The 23173-nt window shown below is 39.4% G+C and overlaps 1 protein-coding gene across 5 annotated transcripts in view; it reads right to left on the bottom strand.

Moving 5' to 3' along the window:
- The window catches only part of LOC127787241 (3-oxoacyl-[acyl-carrier-protein] synthase I, chloroplastic-like), a 38222-nt gene extending 23187 nt beyond the window's left edge, over positions 1–15035 (bottom strand). For 3 of the 5 annotated variants that reach the window (XM_052315189.1, XM_052315193.1, XM_052315192.1), the window contains exons 1-2: positions 14944–15035; positions 14789–14850 (exon numbers count right to left, since the gene is read on the bottom strand). The gene's annotated coding sequence lies outside the window, so the exon portion shown is untranslated. Of the gene's footprint in view, positions 1–92; positions 1109–14788; positions 14851–14943 lie in introns of those variants that run through there. The other 2 variants (XM_052315190.1, XM_052315191.1) reach the window with 2 other exon arrangements.
- Between the last annotated feature and the right edge of the window lie 8138 nt (positions 15036–23173).

The following is a 23173-nucleotide window of genomic DNA, read 5'->3' as shown; positions in this document are numbered from 1 at the left end:
ATTAAAAAAAAAACCTCAAACATAGTTAACCAAAGAAAACCAAATAACCAATAGATATTGAAATACTGAGAGGTTCAAATTCTCTTACTTACAAATGCATGAGTCTTCAAAATCTAAATTTTCATAGGTGCAGGGCTGTCAACAATAACCTTTGCCAATTCTAAAACAATACACAATTAATTAAATAATTTAAAAGTAACAAGTATTGAACTAAAATTAAAAAAAAAAAGAGTAACAATGAGTTTACCTTCTTCAAGTTGTTTAACATGATCCAAATCTTCTTCAACACTCAATGGGGTGGTAGATGACCAAAACCAATCTTGTGTACAAATCAAACTTTCAACCAGTTTAGGAGAAAGAGAACTCCTAAATGGATCAAGTACTCGACCCCTTGTGCTGAAAGCAGACTCGGATGCAACAATAGAAATTGGAATTGCCAACACATCTTGAGCAATGAAAGATAAAATTGGAAACTGATGACAATTAGCTTTCCACCAATTCAAAATATCAAAGTCATTAATTTCCTCCTCACACACTTCACTTAAATACTTATCCCATTCTGAAGGCACAGTTGTAGACCCACTATGTAATGGCCGGGGTCCACATAGCAACGTATTGTTCGGTTCAAGTCACAACTAATCCCCAATTTTATCGCTCTGGGATTTAATCCCAAAACGCGCATCACTATGTAGAACACCCTCTACATTTATATGCCTAGTTCCCCCCCTTTGCATGGCCAATGTAGGATTCGCCTAAGGTGCTTACACATACCCCCCCTTGGGACTCAGTGTCCTCGCTGAGGTTTTCCCCACCACTGCACTTAGAGGCTCAGGGGTCAGCTCTAATACCATTCTATAACGGCCGGGGTCCACATAGCAACGTATTGTCTTGTTCAGGTCACAACCAATCCTCGGTTTTATCGCTTTGGGATTTAATCCCAAAACGCGCATCACTATGTAGAACATTTTTCGCACTTATATGCTCAGTTCCCCCCCTTTGCATGGCCGATGTGGGATTCGCCTAAGGTGCTTATACACTACCACTGGCATACTTATACTTCTTGAAACTAGAACTAAGCAAATTTGGTCTACCAGATTTTCCCTTCTTGACATTCTCCACAACAGGTGGAGTAGACACTTGAGACCGCTCTCCTACTTTACCTTAAGGTGCCAATTTTTTCTTATATTCTTCATACAAAGCATATACGACATTTTTTAAGGATAAAACTGCAGCAACCCTTTTCTCACCTGGATACATCTCCTGAAGTGCATACTTGATGAGGAGTTAATTTTTCTAAATCTTAATAAATTATATCCCTATTTTTTTATCTTATATTAATGTTTAATTTGAATAATTATGCACATTATGTACTATTGTTAGGATGATATGAAGAAATTGACATTTGTCGAGTAATTGAAGATGTTAAAGAGTCAATCGGATGGCCAACGTTACTACTCAAAATCTAGTGCAATTGTGTCAACTATTCAATGGAGTCCAACCAAAGGAAGGCCCAAGCATTTTAATTCTAAGGAAGGCCCAAGCATTTTAATTTCAAGGAAGGCCCAAATCCAACATAAAGAAGACCCAAAACCCAACTTGTAAAAATCTATTTTTTTTAAATATTTATTTTATGAGTGCTTATTTAGATGTGTCTTTTAGCTAAAATCTATTTAACTTTAGGTGTGTGAGTGCCCATTAGATATAATTATGTCTAGTTAAATAATTGAAATTGTGTGGTTTGTATTGCATCTTGTGGGCTATAAATAGCTCAGTTGGTTGCACTTGTAAGGGTGATTATTATTTTTGAATCAAATCTTAGTTGTTTTCTTAGAATTTTCTCTTTGAGAATTGCTCTTGTTATCTCTTCTTTTCTCTATTGTTTTCTCTTGTGATCTTACTTTCTTTCTTTCTTCTCTTGAATTCTTATGTCATTTATTGTTACTTTATTATCCACTGCCTAAATGGCCGGTTAATTTCTGCCTTTAAATTTTTGTAATTTTAATTCACGTTTTTTTTATTATCCACCAGCTAAATGGTCGGTTAATTTTTGCTATTTTAATTCTTGTCATTTAAATTATGTTATTTATGTAACACCCTCATCTCCTAGAACTGCCCGAGAAGAGGTGCTACGGGAAAATAAAATAAACTGACTGATAATATGAAATCTAATACCAATATTGAATATCTCAATCAATTGAAATAAAACTCAGAGTCAACATCAACTGAAAACCATAAACTACATCTAAGGGAAAATCCCTAAACTGAAATATAAAATAAACCTAAACTAATAAAACACCAACTAATAAACTCCCAGACATCTTTGGTCTTGAGCGGCTCCATGTACACACACTACTGGACACTGCTACTAGGCCCCACATCTGGTATTCCCCCACTAGGACCTAGAATGGTGAAGAGTACAAGGTGAGTTACAAAGCTCATCAAGTAATAAACTGGAAAGAATAACTGAAGCTGAATCGAAGAATATCGATGCTGATAAAATACTTACTGAACTTGTACTGAGAGATATAATAATCACTGGATAGCATTTACAAGATGTAATGCACATAAACTGTAACTAAATGCAGGTATGCAACTTTGGCACGTAGGCCCATATAACTGTAATACATACCTGACTGATCTGTGTCCTGCAAACATAAAAACTGTAAGCACATACTTTGGGCAATATGCCCCTAGCTCCCTGGTCGACATCAGGCGAGCGACACACAAACTGCAATTGAAAACTAGTGGGATCCCTGCGGACTAGCCGCCTGGCGCGCATAATGCAATGCTCACATACATGCTAGCACACAATATGTAGTGCTCCATAGAAAGTCATGCTCAATGCTCATACCAATGTGTATGCACATAATCTCACAAAATAATGCTGATCATGTTATAATTAACTACTAAACATGGTATATGATTTTTACCAACCATATTGAGGCACAATTATTCAGATATTTCTGAGTATAGGCATGGGCATATTGGATTTTTATCATATCTTGGCATAAAAATTCAATATTTGAATTATTGAATATTTATATTAAATTTAAGACTTGCATTAAGAATTTATTGGAAACCATTCGGATGCCATATGATACTATTTGGATGATTGAGGAAGCATAAGGAAGCAATTTGGATGAAACAGCAGCCCATTCGAATGAAAAAATGGATTACAGCAAGCTCATTCGAATGACAGAGGCTCATTCGAATGATAGATGATATATAACAAAGGCTATTTGGATCTGATCAAGGACTCATTCGAATGACTCACAAATTCATTCGAATGAATTTTGACAACTTCCAACTTTTGAACTGGCAAAAAGTGACTCATTCGAATGCAACAGTACCCTCATTCGAATGAATTTATGGGGTACTCACGGGTCATTCGAATGACAGAGGGACTCATTCGAATGCTAGACTATACAAAGCAACAACTTATTCAAATCTTCAAGGGCTCATTCGAATGACAAGAAAACTCATTCGAATTACAGTCTCAAAACTTCAAAAATACATACGAATGATACGATAACACATGACTCATTCGAATGACAAGGGACTCATTCGAATGACTGATACATTATAAGGGAAAAACTTACGATAGCACTGAAAACTCATTCGGATACCACTGAACTCATTCGAATGACTGGAAACTTATACAAAACGAAGCTTACGATAACAGAGACCATATCTTGAATCAAAACTTAGCATCACTACACCATTCCAAAAGAAATCTTGGGAGAACAATCCCAATTGATATAAAATAATATCAAGATGTATTAAATCAATCGCTTATGAAAGAAAACGCTAAAAAGAATTGTGCATGGCTTATCATATCTCACTGGACATGGATATATCGCATGAATCTATATACATATTCTTGAACATACCATCTGATTAAACTGGAAACCCAAATCAATGAGTCTTGGTATTCTGAGATCATTGCTAATATGATGTGAAGATCATATTTAAAAGATTCACTAGAAAGAATCCCACATAACTTCCTCATGCACTCACTGTTTTGCGTATACATATATATATATATACTGCAACTGATATAAATCTGGGAACTCAATGGAACGCTGGAATCAACTGAGGACAAACTATTATGAATCTGTAATGAAAGGAATTACAGATAAGATACTTGCCTTATGTTAACTTTGATCAGATCAACGATTGCAACGAAAATCTTCCTAAGCAAAGACTTGAACCCACTGTTGGCTCCTGCTCTCTGTTCTTGTGGCGTGAAGAACATATGGCTACGGTCAAATATATATATATATATAAACAGCCCTAAGTCCATCTCACATTCCCATTATAACTCGGAGACTTCTAAGCCCAAGCCTTCTCGCACCTAGACTCCTAATCTCATAATAACTCTTATTAACTAATTAAATAAATAACAACTTCTTAAATGACCCTCAAGTCCTTGCATTTAATTTCAACACTAAATAAAGAATTAAATGCTAATTAAATGCTGATCTCTCAATTAAAAATATTCTAAATTGCCACATTGAAAATTAAATGGCAAGTTCTCTTAATTAATTACTTCAATAATTAATTAACTAATTCTGAATAAATACTATGCTCTCTAACGGGTTGTTACAATTTAAATTACGCCATTTAAATTCTTTTCAATTAACTTTCAAATGGAGATGAGTAGCTAAATCCAATCTTGGCTTAAGGCAAAGACAGTGTCCAACACCAATGATTCCCCAAAAAAGATGCACTTTAAATGAGTGACATTAATTTAAATTTCACTATGAGTGTGTATTAATTATTGAAAAATCACTAGGTTTGGATTGGAGCGTAAACCTAGCTTAGAACTTTCATGCCATGCATGGGAGTTACTAGAACTGGAAACGCTATCATACCCAAACCCGGATGATTAATTTAGTTATTTTGTGTATTAATTGCAATCGGATTTATGGTAGTTGCTTAAATTAGAATCCCGCATATCATGTATGGGGATTGCTTAAACTAGAACTATCATCATCTGTAATTTCATTTAATAACAAACCCTCATATCTGAAATTAAATTAATGTTGCTAATCTTTTCTGTTAAAAATTGGGGATCAACGAGTTGGTGCTGAAATTGTCTTAACTCAAGTGCTATCCAATTTCATATTCTCACATTCAGCGTTTATTTCAACTTCTGCCTTACTTTATTTTCTAGTATCTGTTATCTAAAAAATCCATAAAAAATCTTGTTGCCAATTCGTTCAAATGCGTGTGTGTGACATTCTTTTTCTTTTGCCATAAATAAATCTCTCAGTAGACGACCTGGACTCATCCAGAAAATACAAATTTAAATTTGGATTACAACTGCACTTGTACACTGATGAGTATAAACCTCTTACCAAAATAAAGAAAAAAACATAGAAGTTTTATTGTGTTTTTTTTATTGTGTTTTAATTGCAGGGTGAGAGTGCAGCCAAATTTTGGCACCGTTGTCGGGGAGATTGAGGCAAAAATAAAAAAGAAAAAAAAAATAAGAATAAGCATCTCCTAATAAATTCGGTAACTTTATTTTTTTTACTTTATTTTTGTACATAGTGTATGATACTTAGGTCATGTAGATTGTAGAATATCAATCACTCATGTCTCAGCACAACGAGAACTTGCCACTTGCACTTAATATGTCTGCACATGGTAGTGACCACGGTGACCCTGATCCCATTGATCAGGAAATGATTAGACCCCTTAGGGAGTATCTTCATCCTCCTAGGTAGATAACTCCCTCATTCATTATTCTTCCCATCAACCATCATAGGTTTAATTTCAAGCCTGACACCATCCAACTGTTGCCAACTTTCCATAGCATGGATTCTGAAAACCCATACACCCATATGAAAGAGTTTGAGGAAGTGTGTAGCACCTGTATGGATCATACAGTGAATGAAAATGTCATAAGATTAAAGCTCTTCCCATTTTCACTCAAGGATAAGACTAAGATGTGGTTGAGCACTCTTCCACCTAGGTTCATAGGAACTTGAAGGGAAATGCAAATGACATTTTTGAAAAAATATTTCCCAACCAATAGGACTGCCACCCTTTATAGGCAAATTATGAATTTTGTGTGCAAACCCAATGAGAACTTTGCTCAAACTTGGGAGAGGTTTAAGGACCTTCTCCATGCTTGCCCACACCATGCTTTTGAACAATGGAGAGTGGTCAGTTTCTTTCATGATGCTCTTAATCCTCAATTGAAAATGCAAGTGTCCACCATGTGTAATGGTGAGTTTTACGATAAGACTCCAGATGAAGCATTCTAGTTCTTTAATACCTTAGTAAAAAATACTAGAAATTGTGAGGTTGAACCAATATCTTCTAATGACTCAAGAGAAAATTCACAGTCTAGAGGTAGGTACTGTAATACCCGAGAACGTTGGGTTATATAAGAATAGTATTTTATCAGAAAAATTGAATTTTGAGGAAAATAGGTATCAGAATACCCCGAGAAATTGACCGAATCGACTGCCGGGAGTACCCTGGAGTCAAGATGCCTAAAGAAAATGATATGGCAGTGTCGAGAAAATTGAGATATGATTTATGGAATCAAAATAATTTGGGTTGGGAATAGTTTTCGTTACAGCTAAAAATGCAGCTATGAGATAGGCTGTAAAACTGAATTATTGTAGGGGGCTTCCGAAAAGTTAATGAAACCCCGAGGGTATTCATATTTGGTATCTAGAGAAAACCTTTAGTGGTTTTTGGAAGAAACGAAAGGGTTTGAGGCTAAAACAAAGATTCAGGCCAAAGTACAGTTTACCAAATTAGCCGGAGGGAGGTCGAGATGGTGAGTTTTTGGAATCTTTTGAGAAGGAATGAAAGTTTTTATGACTTGAGGGACTTAATGGAAATATTAGAAAGTTTATGGGCTTTGTGAAAATGGGCCAAGGCATAAAAGACAAAATTAGGTGGGCAAAAGTGCAATATTTGAAACTTGAAGCTAGGAAGCTTCCTGCCATGGCCGAGAGACCAAATCTAGTCACCAAAAAGCGCCTACCGACCATGGGGAATGGAGCCAAATGGGTTGGGGATGCCTTTGGGTCGGGCTTGGGTTGATAATAGGACACGAGGTAGTCGAAATTTGATGATTTTCGACCAAGCTTTCGGTCGGATTTTGGAAGCACTAAAAGGTTGTTTTGTGGTCAGATTTTGGCGAGATTAGGTCAATCCAGGAGTGATAGAAGCCTCAGAGGGGTCGCTTGTGCAAGTCCTGAGCGTTTGGAAGCTCGGGAAGGCTTATAAATAGAAGTGGCTGAGAAGAGGAAGAAAGTTAATTTTGTAAATCGGTGAGTTTGTGAACTAATTGAGAGCATCGGATAAGGGGCTTTTGTTTCCCATGTCTCAAACTTCGTTTCTGTGCAATTTGAGCCATTTTGGTTGAGGGTTGAGGGAGATCCGAAGCCTCATCGGAAAAATGAGTTTCACCGGAAAATTGTGTTGAGTAGTCAATAAATGGCTCCAATTGACCGATTTTAAGCTATTATCCGGTGGAGGGCAAAGAGAGGAAGGTGTAGGTTCAAACGGGGGGCAAAACGGAGTTCGGAGGAGGGAGAAATCGTAAAAAAAACCAGGCGAGGCGCGACTGCTGACGAACTGGCAGAGGAAGAAGAAAAGGCATGTGCAGTATTTCGACTGCGCGAGTGAGGCGCATGAGGTAGCATTTTTACTGCGCGTGGGAGCGCGTGCTGCTTCAAAAAAATTTGGAAAAATTTTGTTAAATCTTTAAAAATCAAGATCTAGGTGCCTGTGCAATTAGTTTTGAAGTTAGGATTTTTGTTGTCTCAGTTTTAGCATCAAAGAGCCTCGTTTTTCATGAAAATGCACCATCCGGGTAAGTCCAGTATTTTTATCTTGAAGTTCATAGGTTATAATGATTTTTTGTGGAGAAACATTGAAGAAAATAGTTTGATAGCTATTTATTTTGAATTTTTAGAGAGAAAAATGAGAGAAAATAGAGAAAATAAAGAAATTAGGAGAAAAATAAGATTTATGATATTTAAATGATATTTAGGGTACTTTGAGGCATAGGGTTGAATGTTGGTGCAACTTTTGAGGTTGACACGAAAAACGAGGTCGGGCACGCAAATCAAGGCAGTGCGTGCTTTTCGAGGTACTTTGGATTTTGTCAAAAAGGTGAGCAGTTCTAACCCCAAAAATTCATTTGTTCATGTTATTCTCCTTTTATAAACTTGATTTGATCCATGCAAATGTTTTGCTGCATTTGAATGGTTTTACCTGTGATGGTTGTTTTCATACGGGTTTGTCCCGAAATGGTTTATGCATGTGCATTGAATTTTGTGATAAAATTATGTACATGATATGTTGTTTCATATGATCATTGGTGTGTTTTTGGGTTGGGATGTCAACTTATGAGGTGGCACTTGAAGTGGTAGCACTAGGGAAACGTGCCAAGGGAAAATACCCACTTGTGACGGGGGCTGAGAGTGGACACCACCCTTGCGAGTCAACAAGTGGCGGGACTGAGAGTGTACACCACCTCGGACTGGCAAGAGGGGGCTGCGAGTGGACACCACCCCAGATGCCTTGCGCGGTAATATTGTTTCCAAGGTGGACGTAGATAGTGTTGATCATCATTTGGCCAGGATTGATGTTGACAGTGCTCCGTAAGCTTCTGAGTGGGAACATAATGATGACAGGGTAGTTCCCGGGTTCATGCATTGACGTTGCTCTCTCTTAAGCTAGGACTGTGTTTTGCCAATGTGTCAATGTGGTTGTGATGCCCTTAGAGAGATTGCATTTTCCCCGGTTAGGGTTAAGTGTTGTGTGGGATTCTCTTGGGTCGGGTTTTGTCATGATATTATGTTGTTTCATATCTTAATACATTCATGAAAATGTTTTGAACTCTCACTTAGATGATTCATCATCTTATGTTGGACTTTTGTCCTTGGAATATTCTAACGTTCTAGGTGGTAGCAACTGTTCTAAAGGGAAAGGAATTGTCGAGGAGTGACGGTAACTTGTAGGTGGATCGTAGTATATGTTTCAGATTATATGTATTTCCTTTTGATGATGTCATGTTAGATGATGATGCAATTTTGATGTTATGTATAAAATGGTTTCAGTTATGTATCACATCAGATTTTGATCTATCTTCTGCATTTGTTTAATGATGATATTACCTGTCCTAGCTTTATGTTTTTAAGTTTGATATGCTGAGAAGGTAATCAGAATTGTCGGGGAAAATTACGGATTTAAGTGTTATGTAATGGATGTGCATGTCTAGGAAAGTTCTGCCTAAGGAAAGACTTGGTCCTTAAGTGTGTCCGTTTGTGACCCACCTCTCTTTCTTGGGAACTTAGCTAGTGTACTATTCACGTACAGACGTTGTGTTTGTGAAAAAAATATATCCTCGAAATTCATGATGGTTTATTCTGCATTTATAACGCCCCTCGGTTGGAGCGGGGTGTTATAGGTACCAACTGAGTGAGAGTGATGATCTGAATGCTAGGATAGCTACCTTGACAAGAAAGATTGAAAGTCTGGAAACTAAGAGAACACAGTCTGTTAATCAAATAGAAGTAAAATGTGCAGTTTGTGACACAACAGAGCACAAGACTGAGGAATGTCCTACATTACCTTCTTTCAAAGAGGTATTGTATGGACAAACAAATAATGCACATCCACACAATTTTGAGGGTAGGTAAAACCAAAATCAATGGGGAAACTATTACGGGCATAACTAAAATTACAACTCATATCATCCCAATAATAGAAACCACCCAATTTTTTCTTGGAGAAATGATTCTGCAAATCATTCTCAGCTACCATTCCCTGCACAACAATCTTTCCAACCAAATTAAGGTTCCTCATCCAACACTTACCAGCCACCTCATAGGAGACCTTTAGAGGACACTCTACATCAATTCATCCAAAGCCAAATAGGAATCAATAATCAAGTTTCCAAAACTTAGGAGCAAACAAACAGAGCCATTAGGGAACTTGGACAGTAAGCTCACGGCTTCTGATAGCCATCAGTCCACGCCTGAGAGAAAGCCATTGCCCAGTGATTTAAAGTATGTCTTTTTAGGAGAAGGGGAAGCATTCCCAGTGGTGATCTCTTCTAGTTTGACACCTCAGCAAGAGCAACAACTGATAGAAGTTCTGAAAGCACATAGGAAGTCATTAGGATGGACCATTTCAGATTTGCAAGGTATTAGCCCTTTGATTTGTACTCATAAGATATTCTTAGAAGAAGGAGCAAAACTAGTTAGGCAAATGCAAAGGAGATTAAATCCCAACATGAAAGAAGTTGTTAGAAAAGAAGTGCTTAAGCTGTTGGATGCTAGAATAATTTACCCAATCTTTAATTCTAAGTGGGTAAGTCTAACTCAAGTAGTACCAAAAAGGTTTGGAGTCACTGTTGTAAAAAATGAGAACAATGAGCTAATTCCCACGCGCATCCAAATAGGATGGCGTATGTGCATTGATTATAGAAAGCTCAATTCTGTGACAAGGAAAGATCATTTTCCTCTACCTTTCTTAGATCAAGTTCTGGAGAGAATAGCAAGCCAAGCCTACTATTGTTTCTTAGATGGGTACTCAGGGTATAATCAGATAGAAATTGCACTAGAAGATCAGGAGAAGACTACTTTCACATGTCCATTTGAGACATTTGCATACAGGCGCATGCCATTTGGGTTATGCAATGCTCCAGCCACCTTTCAAAGGTGTATGATGAGCATTTTTAGTGAAATGGTTGAGCAGATTGTTGAAGTATTCATGGATGACTTTTCTGTTTATGGAAGTAACTTTGAGGCATGTTTGGAGAATCTGAAAAAGGTTTTAGCAAGATGTGAGGAAAAAATTCTAATACTCAACTGGGAAAAGTGTCACTTCATGGTGAAACAGGGCATAGTCTTGGGACACATTGTTTCATCTAGGGGGATGGAGGTAGATAGGTCAAAAATTGAAACCATTCAAAAACTCCCTATCCCTAGAAATGTGAAAGACATCAGAAGTTTTCTAGGACATGCAGGGTTTTATAAGAGATTCATTGCTTCCTTTAGCACCATAACAAGGCCCTTGTGCCATTTGTTGTCTCAGGATGTTCCGTTTGAATGGACTCCTGCCTGTCAAAATGCTTTGATAAATTGAAAGATGCACTCATTTTAGCACCTATCATTCAGTCCCCTGATTGGTCCCTCCCGTTTGAACTTATGTGCGATGCTAGTGATTACGCGGTAGGAGATGTGTTAGGGCAGAGGAAGGATAAGAAACCTTATGTGATATACTATGCTAGCAAAACTCTTAACGAGGTGCAAAAGAATTATACCACTATAGAGAAAGAGTTACTAGCAGTTGTCTTTGCTCTGAACAAGTTTCGATCTTACCTCGTAGGGTCATTAGTGATAATTTTTACTGATCACACTGCTCTGAAGTATTTGTTTACAAAACAAGATGCTAAACCCCATCTCCTCTGATGGATCTTACTCCTCCAAGAGTTCAACATTGAAATAAGAGACAAGAAAGAAGTAGAGAATGTGGTAGTTGATCATTTGTCAAGGATTCCAGGTCAAGATCTCACACAATTTGATGAACCAATCTATGATAATTTCCCTGATGAGCAACTGTTTGAAGTGAATGTTATTCCTGCATTATCTGTTGTCTCTTGGTGTAGCACCCTCCCTTAAAGCCAAGGAAAAGATGCTACGTTGACGAAATTAAAACTAAAAGAAATAATAAAAATGAAGAATTAGAAACAAACTATCATAACGGAGAGATAACGTAAAGAAGTAACATAAGTCTCCTTAAGTCTATAAGCTCAACATAACATCTCGGCCAATATTGGCAACTGAATAACATATCCCTCAACATAAGGAAAGAAAGTCAACTACGAACTAATAACCATAACACCAGAATCTCACGGTGTGAGCAGGTTCCGCGTACACAGAAAAAAAAACTAGCGTCCCCCACTGCTACTGCTAGGACCAACCTCAGGTGTTTTATCTCTAGTACCTAGAATGGTGAGGAATACAAGGTGAGTCGCAAGACTCAGCAAGTAATATGCAATGAAGAAACAATAATACGGAATCAAGGAAAGTCTCGAACTTGACTCGACCAACTCATCTCAAAATGAGGAATATCTAACTCACTCAATATAGAGGTTGGTTAGTCGTGGACCTAATGATATAAATACTCAATTGAGGGGCATATTGAAATAAACTCAATTCCTTGATTGACATGCAGGTTTAATTAAACATATAACTCATGCAGGAATGCAAATATTGGCACTGAGGTCCACATAGCTTAATGCAACACATTTAATGGCACAAGGCCGAGAAACAAATCTCATACCTACCTGTGGCTGGAACCTGCAACAATGAACAATATGTTAGAATGGGAGATGCTATGGCACACACCAAGAGGGGGGGTGAATTGGATATTTAAAAAAATCTTGATAAAACTTGAAAAACTTTCTAACCCAATTGAGGTTTTAGTGATTTAAAATATAGAACATATGAAATGACAAATGTAAAGCAAGGAGAATAAAAGACACAAAGGATTTATAGTGGTTCGGCTTAAACCAAGCCTAATCCACTACCTTAGCTCCCACTAAGGATTTTAAACCAATTCACTAAAACCTCCTACTTACACAAGTAGGTCCTCTAGCTACACAAGCTAGGAAATACAACCTCCCAATTTAATGGGCCCTCTAGCTACACAAGCTAGGAAAATAGAAACAATACAAATGAAAGAGATAAGCTAAGAGTTAACACTCTTAGTTACAAGTTCTCTCACAATGAAAAACAAGGCTTAACAATAAATTTACAATGATAGAATAGCCAAGCCTTGGAGAGAAAAATAAAACAATGAAAGCCCAAACACTGTAAGCTCGAATAAAATTGTTTGCAATTGCTAGATCATCTCATTTCAGTCCATTAGCCTCTCCTTGAAGAAGAAACTAGCCGTTTTTGTGACCGTTGGAGTTGAAAAACTCGCCGTTATAAAATCTGTGAAACATAATAGTCGACAGAAGAAAAGATTAGTCAACTATTTTTACAAGTAAAACTAAGAATAGTCGACAGACATATACTGATAGTCGACTATTTTTAATACAAAAATTCAATAGTCGACAGACATACTTGAATAGTCGACAGAAGCTGAAATGAGAAGAAATTTTTGAATTTCATGAACAAAAATAGTCGACAGATCAAAAGGCATAGTCGACTATTTTTACTCGATAGTCGACAGATGCTAAAATAGTCGACAGATGCTTAAATAGTCGACAGAACATTAAAAACAGTCGACTATTTTGAAACATAGTCAACAGAATAATCCTGATAGTCGACTATTCTTTAGAAAAACTTGAATTTTCAAAACAACCTTATTCGATTCTTTAAAAACTCATTTTGATTATCTTTAAAACAAGTTGAGATTATCAAAAGTATATATTTGAAACAAATCACCTTAACCTTACTCAAAATTTCTTCTATAGGTTTTCATACCTTGCTTCAAAACTCATATATTAAAAATTCATTTTCTCATTCACAAAATCCATATAGATTGATTTTCATATATTGATTTTCATATAGACATTCATCAAAACCATTTCATTACTCAAGAGTAAAATATCACAATAAGCACATATAAATACACTAGGGTCGAAACCCCTGCTCCATAAGCTAGAAGCAAAAATAAAATAACTCGCTAGGGCCGTACATGCCCCTAACTACCGGTAGTTGATAATCTAAAAAACAAGCTCAATGGATCCCATTGCGGACTAGGTCGCCTATCAATGCATGATGCATCAAGTACGTGCTAACACACAATATGAAGTGCTCCAAGTAATCTCATGCTCAATGCTCACTCAATCATGAATGCACATAAACTCATATAATCTCATGCAATGCATGTGTCTTAATTCTCAATGTATTAGAGACTTGGTACCTTGGAATGATTATAAGAATATTGAGCCTCTAACTCTTAACTCAATTTAATTACTACTCTTCAACCAAGGCAATTAGCTTAGCACTCATTGAACTTGGAAAGCATTATTAAACTCCAATTGCAAGTCTTAAGGATTTTAGAACATTAAAACTTTGAATGTTTGATAAATTATGTTGAGGCAACTAATATTAAATCTCTTAAGAATTAATATGGAGTAATGGATACAATAATATTTATTTTAATTAAAACTCAATGATAAATAATACATCTCAAGTCTTATGACATTAAGGATAAGCTAGATGTATAAAACACGCTTAAGAATGATTTATGAGGTATAAGTGTTCATTAAAACTCATTAAGCTTCATTAATAAGAATTTTAAATTAATTTTTTAAAGACTTATTAAGAAGGAATAATTAAACAAAATAAATAAATAAATTAGTTAAACTAGTTGATTCAAAGAAGAATAATTGGAAACATGATACATCTCAAATAGAAAGGATCAAATTGAGTTAAGAACTCAAATTCAAGGTCCCTCCATCCTCTGCAACATGATATACGTATATATATATACTTTCTGCAACTTAACTATATATATATATATATATAACCCAAACAAATCATCCTAAGGCTAAACCATTCTGCAAGAGAGCATGGGAAGATCAAATTCCCATTGAAATGGAATTAAACTTGGAAAATCAAAGATAGATCACTAAAAGGATCTCACTGTAATAATTATATATGAGCGTATATATATATATACATATGAACGAACAAGAAACTGAAATATCACTAAAAATTTGCTTGAAGGGTTATCTTATGGCTGAAACTTGAATATCCAACAAAAATCAAGAAGAAGAAGCACTTACCTTAACGTTATGAATTGAAATCCCAAGTCTCTGCACTCTCCTCTATTATATATAATGCAAACCTATATGTAAATGAAACCAGCATGACCAGTGCTTTATTCTTAATGGGTTGGAGATCTCTGTAATGAAAAGAAGGAATAGAAACCAAGAGTTACCTCAATGCTATGTGCCTATGCCTTTTCTCCCTTCTCTCTGCCTCCCAGCTTGCCCAGAATGCAACTCGGCGCAACTCTCTAGGGCACTGTAGCATGTATATATATAAGCTTAAAGCCTTTAAACCTAGCCCAAATTGGATTTGCCCAAATTACCCTTTTTAAAGCAGCACCCTATGCTCATTATTTTCTTGATTTGCCTTTCTCATAATAATTTTTGAATAATACTAATAATACTCTCCTTTAAATGATAATTCACATGAAATAATTTCCTTGGTCAAAATAAATAAATGAATGAATAAATAGATAAAATTACTTTAGCTCCCAATAAAATTACTTTAGCTCCCAAAACTCCAAGTCTCAAAATAAATAATTTATTAAAATCTTTTAAGCCCTGACACGGGTCACTACAATTACTCCCCCCCTTAAAAGAATTTAATCCCCAAATTCGTACCTGATTACTCAAACAAAGAGGGGTATCGGCGACATATTTCTTCCTCTAGCTCCCAAGTTGCCTCGTCTCGAGAGTGTCGTTGCCAGTGCACTTTCACGAGAGGAATAACTCGGTTTCTCAGAATCTTTTCTTTGCGCTCAAAAATAGAGACGGGCATCTCCTCATAGGTCACATCTTTTCCAACCTCGAGCGTCTGGTAATCAATCACATGTTGTGTATCGGGCATGTATTTCCTCAACATCGACACATGAAATATGTTATGAACATGATTCAACTGAGGTGGTAAAGCTAGCTCGTAAGCTAAGGATCCAACTCATCTCAGAATCTCGAATGGCCCAATGAAACGTGGGCTAAGTTTTCCTGACACTCCAAAACGTCGCACGCCCTTCATAGGCATGACTCTCAACCAAACGTGGTCTCCAACCTCGAAATTCTAGATCGCGTCACCTCTTGTCCGCATAACTCTTCTGTCGGTCTTGGGCTGTCTTCATTCTGGATTTGACAAGCTTGATCATCTCTGTCGTCTGCTCCACAATCTCGGGCCCTAGCAAAGCTTGGTCACCGATCTCTTCCCAACAAATAGGCGAATGACATGGTCGGCCATACAAAGCTTCGTAGGGTGGCATGCCAATACTCGAATGGAAACTATTGTTATAAGCAAATTCCACCAACGGTAAGTGCTCGTCCCAACTGCCATGGAAGTCTAATACACAGGCTCTCAACATGTCCTCCAAGGTCCTGATAGTCCTCTCTGACTGACCATCTGTCTGAGGATGAAATGCCGTACTGAATCTCAAACAAGTACCCAAAGTGTTCTGCAAAGCCCCCCAAAAATGTGAAGTGAATCTGGGATCTCTATCTGAAACAATGCTAGAAGGGACTCCATGTAACCTCACTATCTCCTCGATGTAAAGCCTAGCCAGTCTATTCATCGGATACGTCTTCTTGATTGGCAGGAAATGAGCTGACTTGGTCAAACGATCCACGATCACCCATATAGCATCATAGCCTTTAAACGTCCTGGGCAATCCCATCACAAAATCCATAGCCACACTATCCCATTTCCACTCCGGGATTGACAATGGTAGCAATAACCCTGCAGGTCTCTGATGCTCGGCCTTTACCTATTGACAAACAGAACACTGGGCCACAAACTTGGCCACGTCTCTCTTCATCCCATTCCACCAGAACTGTCTCTTCAAATCTTGGTACATCTTGGATACGCCGGGATGAATGGTGTAATGGCTCCTATGCGCCTCACTCATGATCTCCCGCCTAAGCTCCTCACTAGTAGGAATGCAAACACGGCCACGAGAAAGAAGAATACCATCGTCTCGAATAGAATACCCCATGGACGTATGACTCTCAACGTCTACAAGTACTCAGGCTAAGTGCTCATCCTCCAACTGTTGGGCTCTAATCCTGTCGAACAGCTCAGGCTGAACTCTCATGTAAGCACAACTCACCATAGCTTGATCCTCTAGGTCTGAAATAGACAAAGCTCTCAACTGCTCAAGCAATATCCACTCCTGCACCATCAAGGCTGCTATAGAAGCTCCTCGTCTACTCAACGCGTCAGCTACCACGTTTGCTTTACCCGGATGGTATAAGATCTCGCAGTCGAAGTCCTTGAAGAATTCAATCCACCTCCTCTGCCTCATATTCAACTCCTTCTGCGATAATAAGTAGTGTAAGCTCTTATGGTCGGTGTAGATCTCCACTTTCTCGCCGTACAGATAATGTCGCTAAATCTTTAAAGCAAAAACCACTGCTGCTAGTTCCAAGTCGTGAGTGGGGTAGTTCGCCTCGTGTTTCTTCAACTCTCTCGACGTGTAAGCGTTAACTCTCCCATCTTGCATCAACACTCAACCTAGCCCAGAATAAGAAGCGTCACTATAAATAGAGAATTTTTCCCCACTCCTCGGAATAGCTAAGACTGGCGCGGTAGTCAACCTCATCTTTAACTCCTGAAAAGCTCGTTCACATGAGTCATTCCACTCAAACTTAACTCCTTTCCTTGTCAGCTTCATCATCGGGGAGGATAAATGGGCAAAACCCTCAAAAAATCTCCTATAGTAACCGGTAAGACCCAAGAAACTATGGATCTCCGTTACTGTCGTCGGCCTTGGCCACTCAATAACTGCCTTGGTTTTCTCAGGGTCTACTGAGATACCATCACCAGAAATGACGTGACCCAAGAATCCAATCTTGTCTAGCCAGAACTCGCACTTGCTAAATTTTGCATACAACTGCTCATCTTTAAGCCTCCTCAAAACCAAGGAGAGATGCTCCTCTACACTGGGTGAGTATACTAGAATATCATCAATAAATACGATAATGAAGGAATCTAAATACTCATGGAGCACTCGGTTCATCAGGTCCATGAAAATGGATGGAGCATTCGTCAGACCAAAAGGCATGACCACAAACTCATAGTGCACATAACGAGTCCTTAAAGCTGTCTTCTGAATATCTCCCTCTCTGACCCGCACCTAATGGTAGCCCAATCTCAAGTCTATCTTGGAAAAGACCTTGGCTCCTCGCAACTGATCTAGCAGGTCATTAACTCGGGGTAAGGGATACTTGTTCTTGATAGTCACCTGATTCAACTGTTGGTAGTCGATACATAATCTCAACGAGTCATCTTTCTTCCTCACGAATAAAAATGGTGCGCCCCATGGAGAAGAACTGGGTCAGATGAAGCCCTTCTCTATCAACTCTTCCAACTGGATCTTCAACTCCTTAAGCTCATTTGGTGCCATGCGATACGGTGCCTTCGATATAAGCTGGGTGCCTGACAGGAACTCTATAGAAAACTCCACGTCTCGTCAGGGAGGAAAACCTTGTAGATTATCAGGGAGGACATCTGAGAAGTCACGCACAACTGGTACTTCAGACAACTCCTTCCTGCTCACCTCGTCAGTAGTCACAAAGGCTAGATAGGCTTCACAACCTTCTCATAATAGTTTCTCCGCTTTTATCATAGAAATCATGGGAATAGAAGATACAGGCTTGACGCCTCTGTAGATAATGATCGGTTGCTGAGGAATCTCAAAAGAGATGATCTTCTTACGACAGTCGACCTTGGCATAATGTCGGGATAACCAGTCCATACCGAGAATCAAATCAAAGTCGCTAATGGCAAGGATAATCAAATCGGCTAACAACTTCCTATCATGCACCCCAATCTCATAATTTTCAAATATTTCGATTCCCACCAAGACTCTATCCCCAGGCGTAGACACAAGCAATTGATATGGCAATGGGGTACAAGAATGAGGTATGTAACACATAGCATGCGGAGCAATAAATGAATGAGTAGAACCCGTATCGAAAATACTCGCACGTCATGATCATAAAGTGATAGAATACCTTGGATGGTCCCACTGCCCTGCTCGGCCTCTGCTGTAGTGAGGGCGTAAACTCTGCCCTAGGTTTGGGGTCTGTCTGCCACTAGTGCCTGCTGAGTTGCTGGAAGTGGTGGCGCTGGTGCCTAGATTGCCACTGGATCTCTTGCTGGTGGCCTCTGATTACCTCTCTGTCCCTGACCTCCATTGCGCTGCCCTCGATGCTGCGGTGGACGTGTACAAATGTTTGCCTTATGCCCTCACTGTCCACATTTGAAGCAAGTAACCTCCTGGGATGGGGGTACTGGTGTTGCTGGTGGTGCTATTTGATTCCCTGGGCAATCTCTCTTTTTGTGGCCTGCCTGCCCACACTGGTAGCATACCTCCTGTCTCGCCATGCACTGTCCTCGATGCCATCTCCCACACTTGCGACACAAAGGCTCATTTCCTTCATCGCGACCTGGCCCGGCCGCCCACTTCCTCTTCTTGCTTACTTGAGATGAACTAGCTCCTTTCTTGTTTGATTGTATCACCCTCCATTCATTGCGGTCTCTTTCAATAGCATAGGCTCGCTGAACAGCTACTGCGTAGTCATTGCACTAGACTCCTCCATAGGCATGACGGATGTCTGGACGTAGTCCTCTCTGAAATTTAGCAATTTTCTTCTCCTCGGTGGAAACCAAGTCCGTAACATACCTGGATAGGGCCGTAAACTCTGCCTCGTACTGCGCCACAGTCTTGCTCCCTTGCACCAACTCTATGAAGTCGTAAACTTTCTGCTCTCGAACCCATCTCGGACAGTAAGCTATATAAAATGCCTCCTGGAACTCAGCCCATGTAGGCTCTCTCCCCCCATATCTCTGGCGGGCAGTCTCCCACCATCTCTCAGCATCTCCTCGAAGCAAGAATGTGCTGAGCCTTACCCGACGGTCATCCAAGCACCCAATGGAGCGATGGTGCTTCTCGATAGCTAGCATCCAATCCTCTGCAGCAACTGCATCTACACCACCACAAAACTCAGGGGGTCGAAATGCCATGAAGTGCTTCAACAATTGCGTCCCGGGGTCTGCAACAACTGGGGCAACGGGTGCCACTGGAATGACTGGTGGAGCACTTCCAGCACCGCTTGCTTCTTGAGACCTTTGCTTAACCTGGTTAGTGGCTATTGTATTCACCACTTGCATCAACCCTGTCAGCATACTCCTCAACTCGGCCATCTCTGATCGATATTCATCTCTGGTGTTCTCTATAGGCGCCTCAGGTGTCTGCTCAGGAATCTCCTCACGAGCTGCTCTAGCCTGACTGCGGGTGCTAGGTCGTCCTCTTCTGCCACTCATCTTCCTGTATCACCACGAAGGATCAGAAAATAATATCTACTTGGGCTTAGACTACCCAACTATTAGACTCAAATCCTAACTCTACCCAACATCCTATGTGTGTACGGGAGACTCTGACTCAACCTTTGCTTTGATACCAACAAATGTAGCACCCTCCCTTATAGCCAAGGAAAAGATGCTACGTTGACGAAATTAAAACTAAAAGAAATAATAAAAATGAAGAATTAGAAACAAACTATCATAACGGAGAGATAACGTAAAGAAGTAACATAAGTCTCCTTAAGTCTATAAGCTCAACATAACATCTCGGCCAATATTGGCAACTGAATAACATATCCCTCAACATAAGGAAAGAAAGTCAACTATGAACTAAAAACCATAACACCAGAATCTCATGGTGTGAGCAGGTTCTGCGTACACAGAAAAAAAAACTAGCGTCCCCCAATACTACTGCTAGGACCAACCTCAGGTGTTTTATCTCTAGTACCTGGAATGGTGAGGAATACAAGGTGAGTCGCAAGACTCAACAAGTAATAAGCAATAAAGAAACAAATCCACAAACGACTTGATAATCTAAAGGTTAGATTTATTTATTTGTTTGTGAATGATTTGATTTCGACGTTGATCCAATCGCCGAGATCGGGGTAAGGTTCAAAATTTTTGAACTACGCTGCTTGCCCCGTAGTGATCTTGCTTTACTTTCAGTGGTATCAGAGCCATCGTCGAAATATTTCAATTCCTTACGTGCGAATACGGTTATGTTGTTATTTGTGAAATAATTAAATAATTGTTGCATTTGTATTTTTTTTGGTTGCAAAACGTTTTTGGTGAAAGGGCAAAAGTTCGTGTATGACACGAAAAAGCAAAAAATGGGGTTCGGGGTGCATACGGATGCACCAGGGCATCCAAAGACGCGGCCGAGCATGGCCTGCACGCGCTGGGCACGGCCTGGGGCAGCCTGGGCGCGTGCAGGGCCCGGCCAGGCCCGACCGCCCGCGCTGGAGCGCAGCCAGGCGCGACCGTGCGCGCGCGCAGGCACTGCAAGGCGGCCCGCACGCGCGCAAGGCACGACCGGGCGCGGGCGCAACCCGTAACCCGAGTGCGGCCCGCGGGTTCGACCTGCAAGCAGCCCGTGGCCTCCTCACCCCCAGCGGCCCGCACAGCCCAGGCGCGCCCCTGGAGCGTCCAATGGCCCTTTTGTCCTGGCAGCATGTGTGACATGTTGCCCGGCCGCCTCCTGGTCCTTCCTACCCTCGGGCTTCGGTTTGACCCTTCCCCGAGGTCCATGTGAAGCACCCGAGCTGACCCTTCGGTGGCCCAGTGAGTTCCGTTCCCTTACGTGGGTCCTGACCAAATTGTTTGGCTATTTTTTTATTATTTTTATCCAATCCATAAGTGTATGACACCTATGGGCCGTGATTAAAAATGGGTCAGGGCCGTTAATTGGATTATTTATTAATTATGGGCTGCTAGTGTATGTTTGACATACATTGGTTGATCCAAGGCCTGTTGAGCCTTGTTAGTTAGACTAATGGATAGAGCCCAAGCCCAACACAATTAAAACAATTTTGTTTTTCCAAAATTATACAAATTTTCAATTTATTGAAAGTGTTTCATTAAGATTGAAATAGATGCGACAATTAATTAACATAATTGTGAATGAATCAATTAGATTGATTGCATGGGTGTATGGTATGGATCGAGTCGACCATTTATTTTATGTTGGGAATGAATGCTTGTAAATTTGGTTTTTGAAATAGGGCTTGCGTGTCCTGCCTCTCTTATACTCTGATGTACATTCTCTTCTCATTTCACTCCCCCCGAATGTAACTCGGGGTTTTTGATTCTATGTAATAGAATAGAATAGAGTATTAATAGTTGTAGTTTGTATGAAGAGCAAGAGATGGAGCTAATTTGAAGACAAGATTTGAAGACCAACGAAGGCTTGAAGAATGTGCTTATGAAGCAAGAGGTGATTCTTCACCTAGGTTTGACCCGCTAGCTTCCCTTCTATGGCTCGAGGGGACTGATAGCATGCATATTTATACTATATTTTGGCATTTCACCTCAGTCTTATTAGGCCATTTGAAGTAATTTTTGCTGATATTTCATTGTTTCTATTTTATTATGCTTCAAATCATCCTTACACTATTTTCTATCTTACTTCTATGGATCCAGGCTTTAGGGAATGTTGGATGGACTAGAGAAGTGGCTCAACTAAAGGAGCTTGGGCTCACTTTCAAGGAGCAGACTTGGGCTGCTCAATTTTGCTGTTTTTGGGCTCACTTATTTTCTGTTGGGCTAGGCCCAACCCTAGCCTTCCTAGCTCTTCATTTCTTAGCCATGTATTTGAGGCCTCTTAGCACTCATATTCAGAGGGAGGGGAGAGAAAAGAGAGAGGATTCTCTGGCCGTTTTTGGTGGTTGTAGCATTTTTTCTGTTTTCTTCATTTTATTCCATTTTGTCTTCCTTGCTGTAATGATAGGCTAGAGCATTTGTAACCGGATGTATATCTTGAATCCATGTGGAATCTGAGTCCCGGACGAGCTACAAAAACCTGGTTTCTTGTTTGTTTCTTATTCATTTCCATTTGGTTTAGTTTGAGCAGATTTGTGAATGCATGGAGTTCATGGCAGGTTTGTGTGAATTTGCATGGTTTCATTTTCTGTTAAATGCTTAAGAGAACAGAATGTTATAGCCGGTTGGTATAACATCTCGGAAATGAATATTATGTGCTTGAACAGTTGTTCTTGCATAGGTTCGGATAGGTTGAATAGAGAGTGAATGGTTGCATTTTGTTTATAAGAGGTTTTTGTATTCATTTTGTTATTCCAATCATTCTAATCCTTGGACGATTGTTGGGGATGCCTTAAGTTTGATATCCAGAGATTAAAACATCTAACAAGCTAAGATTTATAGGTTGGACGAGGAAGATTTCATAGAGGGGACAAATACACAGCCGGTTGCATTTCTTGTACTGATTTTTCATCCATCCTTGTCTTTCTGTTTTGTTAATTAGTTTTCTGTCAAACCCCCCCCCCCCCAAACAAACTGTTGGTTGTATTGGTTCTTCTTGTTCGTAGAGGAAAGTGAGG

Source organism: Diospyros lotus, chromosome 12 (genome assembly GCF_014633365.1).
Source record: "Diospyros lotus cultivar Yz01 chromosome 12, ASM1463336v1, whole genome shotgun sequence".
Classification (NCBI taxonomy): domain Eukaryota; kingdom Viridiplantae; phylum Streptophyta; class Magnoliopsida; order Ericales; family Ebenaceae; genus Diospyros; species Diospyros lotus.
Note: the sequence above shows the minus strand (reverse complement) of the source record. Positions and strands in the feature narration are given on the sequence as shown.